We start from the raw sequence: 21,615 nt of genomic DNA, 5'->3' as shown, positions 1-21,615 counted from the left end.
GTAATGCCATCGCCCATCAGTATGTCATGTCACACATTCAAGTCGTGAAGACAGATGTGACATCTCAACCAGCTGCAACAGCATGGCTGGCATTGTTTTCAGTCTGTCTTTCTGTATTTGTGTGCTAGTGGCAAAATGTGGATCTGAAGACACCTGCTGTAGCGAAAAGTAGCACAGAGAGTAGTTTGGCAGATGTATATATATCTGGCTGTATGTGGATAGATTTTGTTAACATGGTGATGTTGCTATTGCTGAGATGCATTCACTCAGACCCACGAATGCTGAATAAGGGGCACTGGAAATGAATCGTTTCCCACTTTACACCCCCGTCACACAATCTTCTGAAATTTTCATGCGTTTTAACTCCAGCTGAGACATATTTTCATCTTGTGTATGAAAATGTAAATAGTTTATAATTAGTGTGGTCTGCAAATTCTGTGTTGTTGCAGCTTTTGGGACCCCTTTTTCTCCAGCCTTGTGAAATTCTATTCAAGAAACTTGGGGAGCAAATGTACCCACACTAGTGTGACTTTGCTGTTAGCAATAAACTGTGCTAAGGGAGCAAACATTAAGCATGACATTTTGCTTTCAGTTGCACTTCAAAGTCAAACCTGTGCCCCAGTCCACCCCCGAGAACTCCCCACATCAAGATATTCATTTTGTGCCTGTGTGTCATTGTGCCTTTGCATTCTCACGGTTAGCTTTCTGTTTTCATCTTTCTCTCTTCAGTGCCTCTGTCTTTCTCCTGTATAGTATGTTAAATCTCTAAAATTAAATGTACATCAAGGGTTAGGGCTAAAAGTGAAAATGTGATAACAGAAAAAAATACTGGGAGGAGAGATTGTAAAGAGGGAAAAGTAACTAGAATGAATCGAAAAATATAGAGACATTAAAACCATTAAAGTCTATTTGGGGTAACTACAAGGAGAACGTGGTGTGTGAAGAAAAATGCTGGAACATAAAAATTGAGAGAGATGTGCGCATGTGTGTGTGTTTGTGAGAGAAAGCGAGGCAGCAGATGCAGTGTGGAAAATGCATGTGTGTACAAGAGCGAGATTTAAGGGGGGAGAGAGAGACAGAGCAGAGCAACACAGACTGGTAAGAGAGTGGGAGCTGCAGACTGAGAGACAGAGGAGAGTGCTGGAGAGAGCAGAGACCGGCAGCACAAGGCAGCAGCATGTCTGTTTCTATCTGACGACTCTTGGATCTCCCTGAGCACAGCTGTCGGGCTGCTGCTGCTGACGACTTGTGTGCTCACTCAGTGAGGGAGCGCTTGAGCGCGTAGTATACACCAGAGTTTACCAGTGGCTATGCATGTTCAACTCTACTGGTTTTCATAGCACTACCACACGTGTGAGAAGATTTAACCAGCTTCGCACTGGACCTGACTCAACACCCATGATCCCCAGCCAACCTTGGCATACCCTCTCATTAAGGTAAGGAGATCATTTATTTTACTGACTGGATGTGTTTGGCGTTCTAACCAGACTCGTACAACTTTTCTGTTTCTTTGCTCAAACATTGAATTTCTGATTATAAAGTATTGCTGTACAAGCTTTGTAAATTTAGAATACTATTTCTTTAAAATAAATAAACTACATGTAGCCAAGTACATATTGAGCTTGTCCCAAGCTCAAGTTTCACTGTTTATTGTCTGACCTGCTTAACATGTACACACATTTTTATAGACTTGCTTATATCAAGTGCTGAAATCCCAAAGCTCTTACATTACCGGTGAGATTCTAACGAAGACACAATCCTACTATGTTCTTACATCCAAGAGTAACTCTTTTCCTTAAGGAGTTAATGCAATAAAAGGTGACTGGGTGAGCGTGTAAGTGTAGGTTTAAAAGATTATGCTGTTGAGTTATTTGGTTTTCTTGTTTCATCATCTATTGAATTAAAGTCACTTTACATCTGTCATGTGACTCACAATAGCTATGGCTAAAATACATTTGACTCATTTACTCTGTACACTGAGTGTATTTTATAAGATGAAGATTCTATTAAACTTTGATTAACCTTGAGTAACATGGAGCAAAATGTACCCCTGCCATACACGCGACTCGGATTTCCCGGTTGATGTGTCTGTAAATTGTGTCAGTGAATGTACTTGTAGTGAAGACTCTCATAAAACATAAATAGGGATCATCAGTGTCTCTCCTGAGGAGCTTGACCAAAGATACGTTGCTCCCTCAGTAATGCCAGCTGTATCTATCAGAATCTCTCTCTGTCTCTCCTCATGTTGAGACTCCAGTGTGTCTAACTCTATTTGCTTTGGTGTTTTATGGTGAGTTTACCATCAGAGTTTGACACGGAAAGGTCAAATGTGAATAAAGACTTTCTCGTGTTAATGGGCTAAGAACAAATCCTTTATGTTGGTTATCTTATGAGCTAACCAAACTCAATACTCGATTTGATTTTATCTAATCAATTCTGCTCAGTTACAATGATGCCTTCTTGAACTGTTGTTTGACGCAAAAGCTTGCCCAAATAGGTAAATCAAATGTGATTGCCTTCAAGCTTTTTGGTTCTCTAATTTAATCACAGCTCGATAAAATCTTTATCAAAGGTGTTTAGTGCTAAAGATAAAAACAAAAGTATCACGGGGAGAAATCTAACCGCTTGTGCATCTGTTAATTTGATGATCACAGCATCGCTAGACTAGAAAAGCCTGACAGGCAAAGCAAAGACATTTAATTACTTACGGAGGCTATATACAAATCAGCTGCATAATATTTGACTTGTAAAACAAACAAAGACTCTAAAGGCAACTTGTAGCATTAGGCACTAAGACTTTAGCAGCAGTCACATTGTAAGGTTGTTCTTACAGCACAGAAGATACATCAAACTGAAAACAAGTCAATGCCTAGAAGTCTTTGTTGTGTCCTCTAACCATTCCTCAGCAGCTCTTGCAGTGTGACAACATTAGAGATCAGAGCCAGCCTTTACTTCCCATGCACATCACTATGCCCACATCCCTGTCACCTATGCATTGGTTTTCCTTCCTTCTACTAACCTCTGCAGAACATTTCTGACCCTTTCTACCCACCACAGTTTGTCTCTTTTCAAAAATCTCGTAGGTCCTATCACTTATCCACATTTAGCTCTCCAAGGAATGACTGTTTCTAATAGGATATATACCCCAGCTTCCACCCCCTCCACATAACTGACACCTTTGTAACAGTATTAATTAATCTCACCTGTCAGTAGCTGGTAGTTGTATATGTCCTGTATAATGATGAGGATCAGACATGGGAAAAGATTAATGTTAAGGATTCAAGGACCACAAACGCCTCCACTGATAAGATATCAGCAGAGGCAAACAAAACACTACGTAGCCACAGTAGTGATTTTAAAAAGGAACATGATAAATATCTGAGATACAGAAAAAGTACTGATGAATTAAAGTTTCAGTGAATTTCAGTGGAAGGTTTAGCATTTGAGAATAACGCAGGGTCTTAAATCAAACAGGGAATTCTGTGGAGTATTGATTTGTAGTGGGACTTAAACAACCTGACTAGAGGCAGTTGCAAAGTAGACTTCTATGTGAAAAAGCTGACATTTGAATTTCAAATATTTTAATCAATATGAATAGAAAGATCAGTCCGAGGCGAGGACCAATTTCTGGGGCACATCTTCAGATGAGCCCAGGAAGCTAAAAGTGGTACTCTGGGCAATTGCATTGAAATCTGCCCAACAGGATATTATTCAAAGCCTTCCTACATGGGTCTTTAAGTCTTCAGTTTAAAACTGATCCACAGAGTCAAAAGCTTTATAGATGTCAATAAAAAGCTCAATGTTGCATGCTGTTTTTATCTGGATAAATTGTATAAGTTGCCACAGAGAGATTAACCCTCTCAGGCTCAAAGTAAACTTTTTTTTGCTAATGCACAACCAAGTCCTGCAGTGGTACTTCTGAGTAAAAAAACCCCCATAAAATATGTATGTGGGGTAATCAGGTTGTTAGTTTTTAACTGTTGCAAATCAGCAAAGCCTGTCTTGAGAGGGTTAAAAAGATATGGCAAAAGCAGAGTAATAAAATCCACTGCTAGCTTTAAAAAGTAAAAGTTTGAGGTTTAAAGGACCTGCTGACTTCCTGGCTTTTAAATGTTTGAGGGCTTTATGCACCTGTGGGACTGTCTCTGGAAGAAAATTAAAGGAATAACTTATGAGAATATTATCATTAGAGCAAACATTAGAGGGACTCTGATAAGTAATGTTAAGAGAATCAGAGAAAATGAAAATCTTGTTCAGACTGGCAAGAATTTCAGCCTTATCAGAAATTCTTTATGAATCTTTAAAGATCTTTGTGACCTTGTTTTTGTTTCAGACATTTTAAAGATCAAATGATTCTTTAATCTTAAAAATTGAGCTATTAGTTGCAGGTCTAACATGAAGTTATGAAGACATCCCTTTGACTTCAGTGAATGGTGAATCTTTTTGTCTTTCATTTCTGACATTTAAGATCCTCATAATAATCGCTGGTTGATGCCCTACTGATTATGTATACACCTATTTGTGGCACATGTTTGGTGTGTGTGGATGAATGCGTGTATGTATGTGTCATCTGACTCTGACTTTATTTATTTATAACCCATGATATAACCCAGCTAGTCGCACTGTGACTTTATGGAGGTGTCATTTCAAGCATCAGTTTCCACATCAATGTGGGAGGGAAGGCGCTTTGCAGTGACGTGCCAGTGGGTGTGAAAGGCTGAGTCCACAATAAATCAGGTTTATGGAGCAGATGAAGGAGAACTCCCAAGTACCTTTGTATTAGGAAGGTGATATTTTATATTGACCACTCACCACATCTGCTCTTTCTTCAAGGTGATTACATCATGTTGGTGTCCTGATGTTTCCGGACTACTACTTTTTTACTCTATTTGCTCCTGTTATTTTACATCTTTCCTTTAAAATGGGTTGAAGAGTTGCCAGAACAAATTAATGTAATCTATTTAGTTGGGGAAAGTGCTAGCATGCTAGAACGATAGTCAAGGTTACGTCATTGATTATGAATAAAGAGGGCATGCACACACACATGAACACGCACACACTCAAAAAAAAAGACTTATTACCCTTGTTTTTATTGTGAGATGTAAGTGGACGAGGTCACTGACAGTGTATAGGAGTGCATTATGAATGAAAATTCATCATATTTCCAGTGGAAAGTCACACATGTGGTTATTATGTTCACACACAAACTGGCGGAAAGGCTCATTGATCCATTAACTTGTAAAATCAAGCGTGTGGATGTGGGCCAACTAAATCATGTTTCATTTACTTTTGCTAACTTGATGTCTGTCATTTGAATTTCATCTTTTTGCACATTTAATGAAGATGCAGAATGAATGTTTGAGAATCTTACAGGAAAATGATAAATGATAATCTACTGTTAGTAGTTGATGTATTAGTACATCTTAATATGCTTCTACCATAATTAACTACGTAGGTATAATTGAATTATAATTGCATTTAGTCGGTTACAGTGTATACGGACAGACTGCTGTGCAGTGTTTTTGTGTTATTACAATCAGTCCAAGTCTTGGGTGATAGAACAGCAACTCGTTTTTTTTTATTACTCTATTTGGTCTAATGCAACAATAATATTTATTATCTTACAGTCAAAGTAATAAAGGTCAAAATTATTTATCGCTTCTTAAAAAAATTCAAACAGTCTTTTTATAATCTTTATCCTTTATATGAAATTTTAAAGGCTTAAAAACAAATAACAGGATCAATAAAATAAATCTTTTACATATCTGGCCCTCCAATAACACTGCTCACTTTTTTCCAAATTAAAAAACAAAAACAAAAATAAATAAAACCCAATACCAAACCATATAAATAACAGATCACAAATCCCAGCTTCATTCAAGAATGTCTTAAACAGAAAGTTGGAAAATGCTGCTTAGGGCATTATGAGAATCAGAACAAGTGTAAAGCACATAGTTTTCTACAAAGAGCTTTTTTAGCTGGAGTCTGATCTCAGAGCTTCTAAAGACCATAACAATTTTGTCAAAGATTTCCCCTTCTTCCCAGCACAAATCAGCAGAAATCACAGGACATGCCCAAGGGATAATGTGACATCGAAGAGCACAATACACTCTTTGCTTTCATTCTCATTTGTTTCTTACCACATTGAGAGTTTAATACATTACAAATACACAGAACGGCTGAGAACCTCAATTTACATCAAAAAGACCTTTTTTTTTCTCTTTAGTCTATTTATAGACTACTCCATTTGAAATCCTTAGCTTTTCCTTGTACGCAGCACTATCTCTACTCTATGCTTCGTATGTGGACCATATGAAATTGCATTTTAAGGACAAACACAAAGAGCTAATAAAAGTTAAGAATTTCTTGACTTCCTCAGTGTGTCCAAACAAGCATTTCTTTGCAATTTAGTGTCCTAATCTGCAACTTGTGCGTAGGAATGCAGTTTAACAGCATTAATTAAATGAATCCAGTTTGGAGTTACTAATGTGATTCATTAACCATGTCTTGACGTTTTACTTTTGCTGCATGGGGAAATCATGTTTGCTTCTCACTATCTGCTCTGTTGCAGCTGCGGGCTCAAGTAAAAACAAACACAAGGAAAATCCTCTCAATTCTCCAACCTACAATGAATATCAGTTATTGAATTGGTAATATTTTGCATGCATTTTACACCTAATGTTTGCTGAAGGCAGACACATTGCACTTCTTGCTTCTCATCAGATGTTAACACTCTGAAAGCTGAATATACACTGTGTAAGGCAAGAGTCAAAAGCCCGCCAATAAAACAATTGACATTGAGTGGCTGTAATTTGACAGTAGCTGTGACAACTCATTGAGGTAGTAATGGTTCTTTAAAACGCTTAGTAAAAAAATCCCTTCTCTGAGTTACCATATCCTACAATACTAGGTGTGACATCATCACATGAAATAATTTGCCTTCGATTGTGATGATGCCTAGCAACTAGAGTGACAGGCTACACCCATTGCCTAGCAACAGCGAAAAGGCACCTAAAATGAGACCGCCAACCTCTAACTTCAGGGTGCACTTACAGTGGGGCAAAAAAGTATTTAGTCAGCCACCGATTGTGCAAGTTCCCCCACTTAAAATGATGACAGAGGTCAGTAATTTGCACCAGAGGTACACTTCAACTGTGAGAGACAGAATGTGAAAAAAAAATCCATGAATTCACATGGTAGGATTTGTAAAGAATTTATTCGTAAATCAGGGTGGAAAATAAGTATTTGGTCACCTCAAACAAGGAAAATCCCTGGCTCTCACAGACCTGTAACGTCTTCTGTAAGAAGCTTTTCTGTCCCCCACTCGTTACCTGTATGAATGGCACCTGTTTGACCTCATCATCTGTATAAAAGACACCTGTCCACAGCCTCAACCAGTCAGACTCCAAACTCCGCCATGGCCAAGACCAAAGAGCTTTCGAAGGACATCAGGAAAAGAATTGTAGACCTGCACCAGACTGGGAAGAGTGAATCTACAATAGGCAAGCAGCTTGGTGTGAAAAAATCAACTGTGGGAGCAATCATCAGAAAATGGAAGACATACAAGACCACTGATAATCTCCCTCGATCTGGGGCTCCACGCAAGATCTCATCCCGTGGGGTCAAAATGATCATGAGAACGGTGAGCAAAGATCCCAGAACCACACGGGGGGACCTGGTGAATGACCTGCAGAGAGCTGGGACCAAAGTAACAAAGGTCACCATCAGTAACACACTATAACGGCAGGGAATCAAATCCCGCAGTGCCAGACGTGTTCCGCTGCTGAAGCCAGTGCATGTCCAGGCCCGTCTGAAGTTTGCCAGAGAGCACATGGATGATACAGCAGAGGATTGGGAGAATGTCATGTGGTCAGATGAAACCAAAGTAGAACTTTTTGGTATAAACTCAACTCGTCGTGTTTGGAGGAAGAAGAATACCGAGTTGCATCCCAAGAACACCATACCTACTGTGAAGCATGGGGGTGGAAACATCATGCTATGGGGCTGTTTTTCTGCCAAGGGGACAGGACGACTGATCCGTGTTAAGGACAGAATGAATGGGGCCAAGTATCGTGAGATTTTGAGCCAAAACCTCCTTCCATCAGTGAGAACTTTGAAGATGAAACGAGGCTGGGTCTTCCAACATGACAATGATCCAAAACACACCGCCCGGGCAACAAAGGAGTGGCTCCGTAAGAAGCATTTGAAAGTCCTGGAGTGGCCTAGCCAGTCTCCAGACCTCAACCCCATAGAAAATCTGTGGCGGGAGTTGAAAGTCCGTGTTGCTCGGCGACAGCCCCAAAACATCACTGCTCTTGAGAAGATCTGCATGGAGGAATGGGCCAAAATACCAGCTACTGTGTGTGCAAACCTGGTAAAGACCTATAGTAAACGTTTGACCTCTGTTATTGCCAACAAAGGTTATGTTACAAAGTATTGAGTTGTATTTTTGTTATTGACCAAATACTTATTTTCCACCCTGATTTACGAATAAATTCTTTACAAATCCTACCATGTGAATTCATGGATTTTTTTTCACATTCTGTCTCTCACAGTTGAAGTGTACCTCTGGTGCAAATTACTGACCTCTGTCATCATTTTAAGTGGGGGAACTTGCACAATCGGTGGCTGACTAAATACTTTTTTGCCCCACTGTACTTGAGTCCCCAGCAGTGTGCCTGGATAATCGGTTCTCAGAAAAAGTACAGCAACACACACAGAAGCTCGATTCAGTGGATGTTAGAGATTTACACGTTAGATGATGTGCTTCTATGGCTGAAAAAAAGTACACAGAACATTTTATTTTTTACCATGGTTTTAGATTTAATTAAGTCAATAGTGAGTGTGCATCCCTTCAAAGGCAATTTTGCAGCTGTGGTTCCTGCTTATCACACTCAAAAAAAAAGTAGGGACATTTCAATTTGATGACAGCAACATGTCTCAAAAACAGAGCTATGTTTGCCCCTCTTTAGCTTCCCCTTTTCTTTTAACAACAGTACATGAATGTTTGGGTACTGAGGCGATCAGCTGCTGGACTTTTGGGAGAGGAATGTTGTCCCATTATTTTCTGATAGAGAGGTCTAGCTGCTCAACAGTCCAGCTGTATCCATTTGTTTCATCATGCAAATGCCACCAGATATTTTCAGTTGGCGAAAGGCTGCAGTATGTTGTTTCTGCAAGGCCTAGCCTGAAATTATCTGGATGAGAACATGTTGAATCCAAAACCTGTACTAACGTTTCACCATCGATGGCAAAGTTGAAAGAGTTTGAACTAAATTCTTTAAAAATTAATGAATTAACTAATTAATTAATTTTAAAGTCTTTAAAATTAAATTTGCAAATTATGATTAAATACGTATTAAATAATAATAAAAAAAAGAATGAAATTTAATTAAAATGTCAAAATTAAATTATTGACTAAATCAAATTAGTGACTTACACTGTTGCCAAATGGTGATTGAGAATATGCTGCTATCATAAACATGCTGCAAAATTTACAGTACTACAAGCTGATGTCCCTCATACAAAATGTTTTTAGTCATGCTAATGGAAATTAAACAGTCAGGATTTCAAAAGAAATCATGCTGAACACATTTAACAACAGCTATATTTAAAAGCATTTGTATTATGAAGTAGTCAGAGGGAAACTTTGCAGTGTGTTTGTAAGCGATGTCATATCACTGAAGCTGCATACAAAACAAAAAAACTGGCATTTTCTACAATTTTAACAGTGAATCAGTCTAAGATGATGCAGGGTGAAGTGGAACAAGAAGGACCTTCCACACTGAGGTGTAGATGAAGAGCTGCAGGCAACAGTCGGAATCCAACTTCTGAGCAAGGTAACCAGCTCCTTTGACTGTGCCCTGCTGTTTCACAGGCTCACGTTCAGCATAAAATCAGATCATAATGGTTCCCTGAATAAAGAAATAATGCCAATTGCTCTCTCCCTTTCTCATCAAAAAATTAGCAATTTCTTTTTGCTTCCCCTAGAATTGTGTAATTTCCAGCATTGAACCATTTAAGCTGTTTTATTAGGAGCAGCTAATCAGAGTTAAATGTCCAAATAGAGTGTTTTTACTCAGCTGTGTAGCTGCAAATTGGTTATGGGTTTAGTTTTGCAAAACTCTGCAGAATTTGTTATGGATAAAGTTACAGTAATAGCATCAGCCAACTACTGCCTGCAGTATAAAGACTCACATGTTCAGTCAGTCCTATACTGTGAATTGTTAACCTAATGTTTGCCTTAGTCAGTGAATTTAAGAAATCCATGAGGAATTTCAGTGGCTGCTTAGTGGCTTTTGGTATGTTAGTATATTCAATTCTATATTGAAATTATTATACAAAAATTTCCAGGTTACACAATGTTCATAAAGTTGACTGAAAAAACAGTCTTGCTTGCTAGCTTTACAAAAAGAGATCATGTGATGTGGAATTAAATGCTATCTACCAGGCTGAGACTGTGGCCACAGTAATTGCCTACATTAAATGGTCTGTGTACAACATTAAAAAAAAAAAAAACCTTCTGTGTTCACAGTCATTTCAGAGTTTAAACAGCACAGAAGTAATTTTCATGTTTCTTTAATTGGTATCATTTTTAATTGGGATTTTGAGGATGTCACAGGTAAAGTTTTCACTGAGGGCAAAGAGTACCAGAGGTCTACTAATTATGACAATGGTAAATGCCTTAAATACCCAACTGTGTTCCAATTAGGGCGTTCAACTCTCAGCCTAATGCTCACACCATAACCACCTTTAGTGGAGGGCATCTTTTCATTTTTTTTCTCTAAACACTGCGTCACACCATTCGCATGTATACCGTTCTCTTCTCGTACAGCCTTTCTTGAGCATAGTTTTCTTTTTGAAAAGCAAAATTGCTACTTGAGTTGAAGCTGATATTCACCTGTAAGTCGAGTTCAGCTCCAAACCCACTTCCCTTCTCTTGTGGTTCTCTCGCCCATAGTCACAAGTTCCCTGGCTATAAAAAATTGCCCTCGGCGTGCACACAACTAAATACAAGTGTTGATTTATTTAGTATGGTGCAATATTGATATTATCGCAAGTGGCACAATATTCATGTGCTGTGTTGCCTTTTTAAAATTAGATTTACTCACATTACAAGGAGATTAACTCAGGTGAGTCAAAGGTTGAAAATAAAAATCTTTTCTGGCACAAACTATAACCTTATAACTCTATAATCAAAAGTGTTCACCCAACGCACAGCTTTAGTTAACTATACAAAACAGTAAACCGGTAAATGACTGACAAACATAAATCTAAAATGTTCAGACAGCTCTTTAAGTTTTGTTGTGACATGCTCATAACATTTGATCTCCTCTTGATGAAATAAACAGACGGTTTAAAAATAAAAGTGTTCTTGCAGCAGTAAGCCCTGGCTGTGCAGCTGCTTCCTACATGTCTGTGTCACAGAGTTATGTGTGTTATGTACTGTATATGCTTCAGTAGACAACTTATGTAACATGCTGGTCTAAATACCATAACTGATGCAGTGTGGCTACACTTTACATTCTGGACAAATATTATAAAAATGAAAAAGAAAATGTAACTGTGTCGTAATTGCAACCAAAAAATAAGAATTAAAAATGCTTGAATTATACATATTTGACTGTAACTCTCACATTTGACTAAGCATTGTAGACACATGAGCCCATGCTGCATGCACACTGTGCTTTAAGCTGTTTAATCAGCTATTGTTTAATATGGTTACACAGAGATGAATCCAGCCTTCTGCCATTTACAGTACCCGGATGAGAAATACTGTATACTTTGGCTTATGTACAGCAACTTGTGTGTGTTAGAGGGTGTGTGTGTGTGTGTATTAATACCCATGTGTGATTATCGGAAAGCGTAGTCCCCCCCAGGGAAGAAATATCCTAAATGACGAGCAACCAAATGTCAACTATCCTTATCCTCATGTTCTTAATGCATTATGTATGAGGCTGTCACTCTCAGCTTAGACTATAAGGACAACATGAACATGATTTTGCACACATACACCAGCACACTAGCAAATGCATAAATAAAAACACATATACACACACACACACACACACACACACACACACACACTGTGTGCTAAATTCCATCACATTTACACACTCAGTTATATTGGTAATTTAATAGGTTGTGTTCATACTTGCCAGATGTCTGTCTCTGTTCCTCTTTAAATATGGTGCTGTAATCTCCCAGACTTAGGAAGCTACAATACAATAATTATATTACTGTGTTTCATATAGCGTGTGTCATATATTGTCTATATGTGATTATTAAAATGTGCCTACACTAATGTTAGGCAAACACATTTAAGTTGGCAAGCTGAATAGACATATCCAACAACCTAGCCAGCAAGTATAATAAAATCAACACACTGTTGGATTTAGAACTGATTATCATGTCTTTACAGCTGGAGCATGTAGCATCCTGTTAGTATGTGTCTTTTGTCTGGTTTTCAGTTCTCTTCTATCTGTAAATCCATATCCATACACACAAACAGAAATACTCTCTCTCTCACACGCACACATGCAGATGGATATATTTAAATATTTACTACTTTGCCATCTTCAAAGAAAAGCAAGTCCAATCACTCAAGTAAAATCAATTTGCAACAGCAACAAATTTGTTCCCAAGATGCATCCATGGCAACAAAAATGGGAAGTACCCATTTGTTGTCTTTCATAATCCTCCCTCCAGTCATTCAGAATAAAGCATCAGCAACACCTATGCAAGATTAAATATATAAAACCAAGAATACCAGATTCAGGTGGAGAAACTCTGTACACTGCAAACTCCCACATGTGTTATGCACACAGGCTTAAACTTCGAGGTGATTCATTTAGGATTCACTATGGATTCTGACAAGCAGTTAGTAGAACAGTCCACATACCTTACAGTGTCGCCTCTTCATCTCTCACATTCTTTTCCTCTGAAAGATTACATTACATCTCTGTGCTATTCTCCCTCTTGCCATTCCCTTTTCATGTCTGACACAGATCCAAATCCCCAGTACCACCCCACACCTTCTATCAACCTATAACCACCTCATTTGTGTCAGGTCTGAGGGTGACACACTCTGAATTCTTTAAAAAATGTAGTAATATGATGCTCACCAGTTTTAGATAAAGAACCAGAATTTGAAAATAACCCAACTGTTGAAAAACTCACACTGCAGCAGACATGTTCCACCAATATACAAATAACTCTGTATTGTACCTGCTGATATGAATGAACCTCCTACCTGTTTGCACCTCCACTCTGTGCACTGGACATCCTACTGGCACAAAACAGTCATCCACACATGTATTTTTCTACAAGGGAAAAATGCATTTCAAGGTCAGGAAAAACAGCTTCCACTGGCTGTTCCACTCACATGAATAGGGTTTTAAAAGACTACAACGTTTGGAAAAAACATGACTGCCTGTGTCCGATATGCTAAAAATACTCGTTTTTATGCTATAAAATATACGTTGAAAATTACAAAGATGTACTGTATAATGTATAAGGCAGGATCCTTTTGGTGTATGACATCAACAGCTTATCAGCAAACAAAACCTTTCTACAAAACCCTGACATCAGGGTTTTGTAGAAAATTACTCATAAAAAATATCCCTGCTGACCATAAATGCTCCAAAAGTTATGCAGTTTCAGGGATTACCTAGTTATTTGTACCTAATGATTTGGCATTTACCAAAGGTACTCAAGACTTCATGTTTTCCTAATCTAAAACATCCAGAACAAAAAATATTATTAAAAAGCCTTCACACCATACCGTAAAGATAAGAGACATGAAAGTGCTACAGAGGCCTGGAGAAGTCATACGTCAGCTAAGTTTTATGATTAATTCTTGACACGAGGCAGCAAAAATTAATTAGTGTTCACAGAAAAAAGTTATAAATGTCATCATGCCAAAATTTTCCAGGAACCCATAAATTGTAGAAATTCATAGAAGTGCTAAAACCACCTGCAGCAGGGGTGTAATTTCTAGTTGTTGAAATCTGTCACTGTTGCCAAAGTATCAGAATTTTACAATTTACTTATTTAAAGAGTCTATATACTACCAAGACTACATGAAGTACTTTCTGAAAGCCTGCTAGAAGATGTGAATGCTGCTTTAAGGCCAATCCATCACTCAAACCAAAGTAGCTGATTTACACCAAGGCAACAGTGATTCTTGAGAAGCTTGGCAATAAGATAAACAGTACCCAGCAGCAGCAGTAACCCCCATGATGGCCAAGATCAAGGTAGCACAGAGAGAAGTTAGCCAACTGTCAGAACTGTAGAAAGGTGTGATGAAGAAAGGGCTGCCTAAAAATACACCAAGCCACTGGTGCCTGAGGTCTTATGATGGCCCAGGATCCAGAAACCATCACAGCGGCAGACATCAGAGAAAGTAAAAAAAAAAAAAAAAAAAACTCTTTCACAGTGTGTCTTGTGTAATGAACATTGTTTGTTGTACAAAGCTTGTGACTGATATATTCTTATGATGTTATTCTATATAGTGGAAAAACAAAAAAATACTGTAAAAATACAAGTCAGTGAATAACAGTATATTTTAGACAAGAATACAACCTCCAGTATCTCATATTAGAGACTCATATTTTACTGCCACCTTCTCTTTTGCATTTCTGTGGAAGGGTGAGTTGAACAAAATATAGCATCATTCAAGCAATGCACTTACAAATCTGTGAACCTGTGATCAGCAAAAACACTTTAGGGAGTTTAGGGATCAAGAAATACAGCACATTCATGGCACAAATGATAGTAAAGGAGGTTGTGGAGTTTGCTTTTGTGACAATGGCTTGAAGGAAAATAGAGTGCCACCCCCTCTATTTGCTTTTGGCTGGTGCAGTATCATTGGGGCATTGATAGGAATATGTGTGTCATTGATGCCATTTATATACACTGTATACAATGTTTCCAATCAATCCATTGTCTCTTGGAGCTGTGCACCATTTGAGACGCCAACGCATACATACAAAAACCAATTCATATCAAAATTCATATGAGGCTCCAATTCAATACAAAATAACAGTGACACTAATAGGATTTCACCAGTGTATTGTTTTACTCCTTAGGTTTGACTTAACAAGTTCAGATACAGTGTCAAACATGTTTAGACTCTATTTATCTACATAAAACTGTTGAGACATTTGACCAAGCCACAAAGTCTCATAATCTCCCGCTACTTCCTACTTTCTGTGACTAGCACGAAATGAGAATCCTCTGTTTGCAGGATCTAAAAGGTTAAGACAACTTTATATATTTACTGTTTATTAATAGTCAGAGAATTAAGTGGAGAATAATTGAACTTCACAGACAGATAATCAGATCTGACTGGATAAATGTGCTCTTTGAGTGACAGTAGCATCTGCCTTGTGACAACCTCAAAGGGGAATATTTGTGTCAGGGGGCTGGGTCTGTGATCCAGCATTTTGAGTTATTTTGTGTTTTTTGATTACTTATTAGATAAGGTTAAGTTCTGGGGTTATTATTAGTTCGTCTTAGTTGAAGTTTAGTCTAGTTTATGTTATCCTCCATGTCTACTTGAGACTTTTTCTGTTTATCATGTATTATCTCCTTGTCTGTGTAGGTTCCCCTTGTGTCTCTCTCCTCTGTGTCCCTCCTCCTCTCTTGCCCCTCTCTCTGTCTCTTGTGTCAAGCTTGCGTGTCCCAGTTCATGTCTCTCCATGTTTCCTGCTTTATTTTGAAAGTGCTGTTTCCATGTTCAGTGTGTTTAGTTTTGCTTCCTCTATGGTGTCATTTTCAATTCAATACAGTTCAATTCAATTTTATTTATATAGCGCCAAATCACAACAACAGTCGCCTCAAGGCGCTTTATATTGTACAGTAGATCCTACAATAATGGATATAGAGAAAAACCCAACAATCATATGACCCCCTATGAGCAAGCACTTTGGCGACAGTTGGAAGGAAAAACTCCCTTTTAACAGGAAGAAACCTCCGGCAGAACCAGGCTCAGAGAGGGGCGGCCATCTGCTGCGACCGGTTGGGGTGAGAGAAGGAAGACAGGATAAAGACATGCTGTGGAAGAGAGACAGAGATTAATAACAGATATGATTCAATGCACAGAGGTCTATTAACACATAGTGAGTGAGAAAGGTGACTGGAAAGGAAAAACTCAATGCATCATGGGAATCCCCCGGCAGCCTATGCCTATTGCAGCATAACTAAGGGAGGATTCAGGGTCACCTGATCCAGCCCTAACTATATGCTTTAGCAAAAAGGGAAGTTTTAAGCCTAATCTTAAAATCTTAAAATCCAAACTGGAAGCTGGTTCCACAGAAGAGGGCCCTGAAATCTGAAGGCTCTCCCTCCCATTCTACTTACTCTAGGAACAACAAGTAAGCCTGCAGTGCGAGCAGTGTTCATTTGTGTCAGCTGTGTTTCCCCAGGTGTTTCCACTTCCCTCATTACCCTTCTGTGTATTTAAGTCCTCTGTCGTCCTTTGTTTAGTGTCAGGTCATCTGTTGAGTTTTTGCCTTCATTTATCCAGGTTTTTCCATGTCCAGGTTCTTTTTATGCTCAAGGTTTTATTCTTTGTCTATTGTGTTTAGCATTTAGTTTTCTCAGTTTAGTTCTTGTCAGGTTTGCCTCAGTTTACATCTGCCTTTTGCTATGTACCTTTTCCCGGCCACAAATAAACTGCTCGCCTTTTGTGAAATTATAGTTTTATTCTAAGTGTCTGCATTTGGGTCCTCTTCGACCCTAAACACGGTCTGCCAATGCAAGCTGTGACATTTAGTTTTTTTTCTATCAGTTTTCAGCAATATCACTTCCTCACATATCACTCACATATCATTGTAGTGAAAGCTCTTAACAACAGTAACACAGAGGTCAGGGCTACATGATCTCTTTTCCTTTGGCTTCTTAGATTGTTTCAAAAACAACGCTACACTACATTTGTGATGTTTATTGACTTGTATTTTGGCGGTTAAACAGTTTGTATTTGGATATTCAAAATGGAGTGAGCCTGAAGATTTTTTCAGGCAGACAAGCTGCACTGCATCATACATAGGTAACATGCAGTTTATTCAGGCCTTACAATTTGGTGTTGTTTTTAGGCTGCAAAGTTTCAAATTTCTCCATCTGACAGTTCTCTCACATCCCCTCCACCTTCATCCTACCATCCACCTGTAGACATTTAACTCTCTCCCTATATGTAATAAGTGTCTTCATTTAACACAACATGAAAACAGTGCATACATTAATGTCAGATAAGTTCAATAAGAAACTAGACAAGCATTGTTTTTGTCTAACACAGATCTTCATGGCCAATCTAATAATTTTGCTTTGATGCACTAACTACAGACTGGTCTTTGGGCTGGAAGGATACAAATGCTGACTGAATGAAAGGATTGTTCCCAATGAAATTATTCCTCACTAGACAACCAAACGCATCATAGTTTCAGTTTAATGCATCCTGTCACAACTTTGAACAAACTCAAGCCTTTTTTCCTGGCTTTCTTTTAACCAACACTCACTGTAACATTGACACTACGAGTAGAGAACAATTGCCTAAGGCAACATCTGATAGACTTCTGCTGAAATCCATTGGACTGTACATTGCAAAAAGGGTTCTTTTATGTTGAAATGGACTATAATTTCTTAAATAAAAGTTTTTCAAAGTTTTTTTTATTAACCAACGTATGTGACAAGCTGTGAGTGAGTGTTCTATTCAGGTATAGTGGAACTGTAACCTTGTCATTGTGGATATATATTTTCCCTCAGCTACCTGGTAAATAATCCATCTGGATTGAGATAGCTTTTACTTTGAAAAGACTCAACAGGAATTTTCCTAAATTATGTTACACAGTGCCTCTAATTTGATTGTATTTAGAGGGTTAGGTTGACGCATGACTCATGAGGAATGATAATTGGTTGGTTTAGATGCCAGGAGGGAATGAGAGGCAGAGTAGGGTCAAAGACATTGAATAACTTTTGCTCTTGAGCTACTTAAATCTCAAGTGAATAAATAACTTTTTAAGGTTTACTTTATTTCCTTGTTTTATACAAAAAACACTCATCTTCCATGTTTCTATATAAACAGCTCCTCCAGCTAAAGTGGGAAACTGTGTAAAATAAAGTCCCTCAGACTTTTCTAAATTTCTGGCTTTGATTATATTGCATCTCTAGGACCTTGTCCCTTTAGAAGTATATCCATTTTCATTGGACCACAGGTGCTAAATTTGAAATATGACAGATCAAGAGGCAAAATTCTGGACCTCAGTAATTCCCTGGTTACAGCCCTGAATTCAAGGTACAGCAAATGCTTGGAAGTCAATGGCTTTACTTTGGTAAATCTACTCAATGAGCAGTCTCAAGAGTCTAGTTTAATGGGTTTATTTCAGTATTCTGTCACCATCTGTCCAAGAAATAATCTGCCACTGAATCAGTCTAGTGATCTCTTCTCTTCTACCCCCCTTTATCAGTTACTTCATTTCCTTTGGTCAGTTTCATATCAAGATTCAGGGTCAAGCTGTCCGTCACCATAAATCCTATTTTCTTTGCCATGGAACTCACAATTTTGAATATAACCCAGCTTGTAAAGTAATTAGAAGGGAGTTTAGAAAGGGTCTGAAATTAGAAGTGAAACATCGGTGAAATATTTTTTTTAGAGATGTCTGACCTTGATTTGAGGTGGGTGTAAATTACATTTATGAGCAAGCTCTGGGTGTGAGCAAACACTGGCATCTTACCAGCACTTTATCTCTCTTGAAGCTTTTTGGCATGCACATGTTCTGCAGCTTTCACTCCATTACCGTGGATCAGCCAACAGACAATGCAAATGAGGTGTAGCTTTTCTCCATTGTAGCCATTTGATTAACCAAAATTAGATTCTTCAGTGTAAGCCTTCCTCTGGGTCACTGAATGCTATAATAAATGACTTCTTCACTCTGCAACATGAGAATAGTGCGGCTGTGACGTTTCAAAGGGAACAAATCGCTGTTAAAGTATATACCCACCAAACACACGGCTACTACTGGATAAAAATGTAAAAATTGTATAGTTTTTATAGTCATACGTTTTACATACATCTTTTTTTTATATGGCGATTTGTGTTATATATTGGTTGAAGTAGAGAAAACATCAAATATTTAGCATACAGGTTTAATACCTAAGCTTATCTGTGATTCCCTAAGCTCTCATAAAGTACCAGTCATATAATTCCCAGCTAATCCACTTTAAAAGTCAGTATCTGTGGGTGATTTTTGTCAAAACTTGGATGCATTGTTTTGCAGTCACATGCGATTTGGAAAACACTGCAAACTGGCAAGTTGTCTCTTCATAAGCACTGATGCTGGATACGCTAACAGGATTGTCTTTTATGTGTTGTTGTTGTTCCTTCTGTTTAGGCTGAAATCAGTTTGATGTTTGTTTGAAGGCACACTGTGACACCTCTGCTTTTTGTGTAGTGGCATGGCTCCAGGGAATGTTGGCCTATTAGTTAGACTGTTATGAAATTTTCTACATTTTGTGGACTGGAGAATAATGCTACTGGGACCTTTGATGTGTTTTTTTTTTTTTTACTATACCATAGCAAGTCTGATTTTTTTTAATTTAACTGGAATATCTTGTGTGGGTTTTCAGTACTCTAAGTGTAACACAGGCTTTTATCATTGCCAGAGGATGAATTGGGACACTACACTATGTGTTGGACAATGTTGCCAAGCCAACATGGTAAAATGCTTATAAACTATAAATGTGATTATAATAACTGTCAGACGATTTGTGTGTGGATTTCATCATCTAGCTTCATATTTAATGCAACAGAAAAAAATGAGTCTTGCAATGTTAATTAATATATATATATATATATATATATATTGCTTTTATAATAAAGTAAATAAATTAAAAGTTAAGTTCAATTGCAACCTTACCCACAGATAAATTTCATTTTCTTGAAAAACCTTAAAATATCCTTTTTCCAGGGAGTTGGCTGGGCTCACAGGCTTAGCAGGTGACTTTGGGTTGCAAGGCTGAATGCAGTCAGGGTTTGACTCCAACCCAAAGCCCTTTGTTTTCTTTTCTTCCCCCACTCTCTTTCTCCTCTTCACTGCACTGTACAATAAAAGCAGACTTAAATCTTATTTCAGGTGTTATGACTGTTTTAAGTGTAGGATGTGAGAATGGAGCTGACAGGAAGGTGGAAAAGTGAAAGACCACAGAGACGATTCATGAATGTAATGAAGGAGGACAGAGGGTTGGCGTGACAGAAGAGGATAGGGTGAAATGGAGGTAGATGACTCTGCTGTTGCAACCCACAAAAAAGAATAAGAAAAACAAAGATTTTGTTTCCTTCAGGAAGAACAACTTAAAAGAGGTTTTGACTTTTCAGGAAGAGCCATCAGCGGGTCTGCAGTCTTTCCAGCATATATGGAACATAGCAAGTTGTGTACGAAACATGACTCCATGACTCCATCTGCTTTAATTGTTTGTGGTTTGTGATCTTCACTATGCAAAATGCATTGTAATCTCTATTCCTGCTGTAAACATCGGCATAATTGCAAAGTGTGTATATTAGCATGCTGACATTTAGTTTAAAATAAAAACGCAAAAAAAAACAAGTTTTAAGTACAAACTCGACAGTTTGACTGCAACAGAATATATTTTTATCGCTTTGATTGAAAGTCAGTGTTTTCGGTTGAAAAGCAGAACCGCATACATCATCATACATATTTTAGAACTTATAGCGTATGACATATTCAGTGCCAAGGTTCTGGAAAAAGGGAAGAAAGTACTGTGCCAAACAAGGATTTGAGTTTTCTTTGTACCGGAAAGAACCACATCATTGAATAAAGTCATTGATTGCGTAATGCTGCTAAAAAAAGATCCCATTAATGTCCTCATTCTGTCATCAGCTGACTGAATTAACTATTATAGTTCAAGAAGACTCCTTTGGCTGAACTCTTATGACACAGTATAGCCTATTGTTCAGCTCCCATGTGGACGTTAAACAATAGCCTGAATGCATGAATCCTTCATATGCAGTGTTCTTATCAAGTCTCCCTCGAGAGTACATAAAGGTACACGTAAAGGTATACGTTCCTTCAAATATGAGATATTTTTGTCTTGTGTCTTATTATAAAGGTGTTCTCTGGCTTCCATAACCTTTTTTCTTTACTCAGGGGTGAATAGCTGGGGTGTCAAATCTAGTGTCCGGGGGTCAGAATTGGCCTGATAAAGATTCAATTTCGGTCCGCTGGATGGCTTCGGACAATATGAAGTAGGACAAATTTTGGACTTTCCCCATAGCCATTCACAATACACCAAGATAATTAATTTATAGATTTCTGTGATTTTCCATTTTACTGCTTACAATTTAGGAAGTAAATTTACAGTTTTTTTCATTTACTACAGCAGCATTTCTTTATCACGTAGAAACTAAGAGATGCTGTTAAAATTGTCCTTCTTTCTCTTTTATCTTATTGATTAAATGCATAGATAGTTTAAGAAAGAGATAGTTTAAGAGTTTAAGAAAACATTTTTAACAGGGGCCATCAAACAAGGAAAATGGTATATAAAAATGGCACGCAAGTTTTGGATGTGTTTGTATGTTTGGGCCCTTTTTTTGGTAATTCT

The 21,615-nt window shown here is 38.0% G+C and overlaps 1 protein-coding gene across 2 annotated transcripts in view; it reads left to right on the top strand.

Moving 5' to 3' along the window:
- The first annotated feature begins 1,143 nt into the window (after positions 1 to 1,143).
- opn7b (opsin 7, group member b) overlaps positions 1,144 to 21,615 on the top strand; it is a 79,419-nt gene continuing 58,947 nt past the window's right edge. The window contains exons 1-2 of one of the 2 annotated variants that reach the window (XM_006796322.3): positions 1,144 to 1,436; positions 9,732 to 9,839. The gene's annotated coding sequence lies outside the window, so the exon portion shown is untranslated. The remainder of the gene's footprint in view (positions 1,437 to 9,731; positions 9,840 to 21,615) is intronic. The other variant, XM_006796323.3, reaches the window with a different exon arrangement.

The sequence above is a fragment of the Neolamprologus brichardi genome, chromosome 20, assembly GCF_056152115.1.
Source record: "Neolamprologus brichardi isolate AB-2024 chromosome 20, ASM5615211v1, whole genome shotgun sequence".
NCBI lineage: Eukaryota > Metazoa > Chordata > Actinopteri > Cichliformes > Cichlidae > Neolamprologus > Neolamprologus brichardi.
The sequence above is the reverse complement of the archived record's forward strand: the minus strand, read 5'-3'. Positions and strand labels throughout refer to the sequence as shown.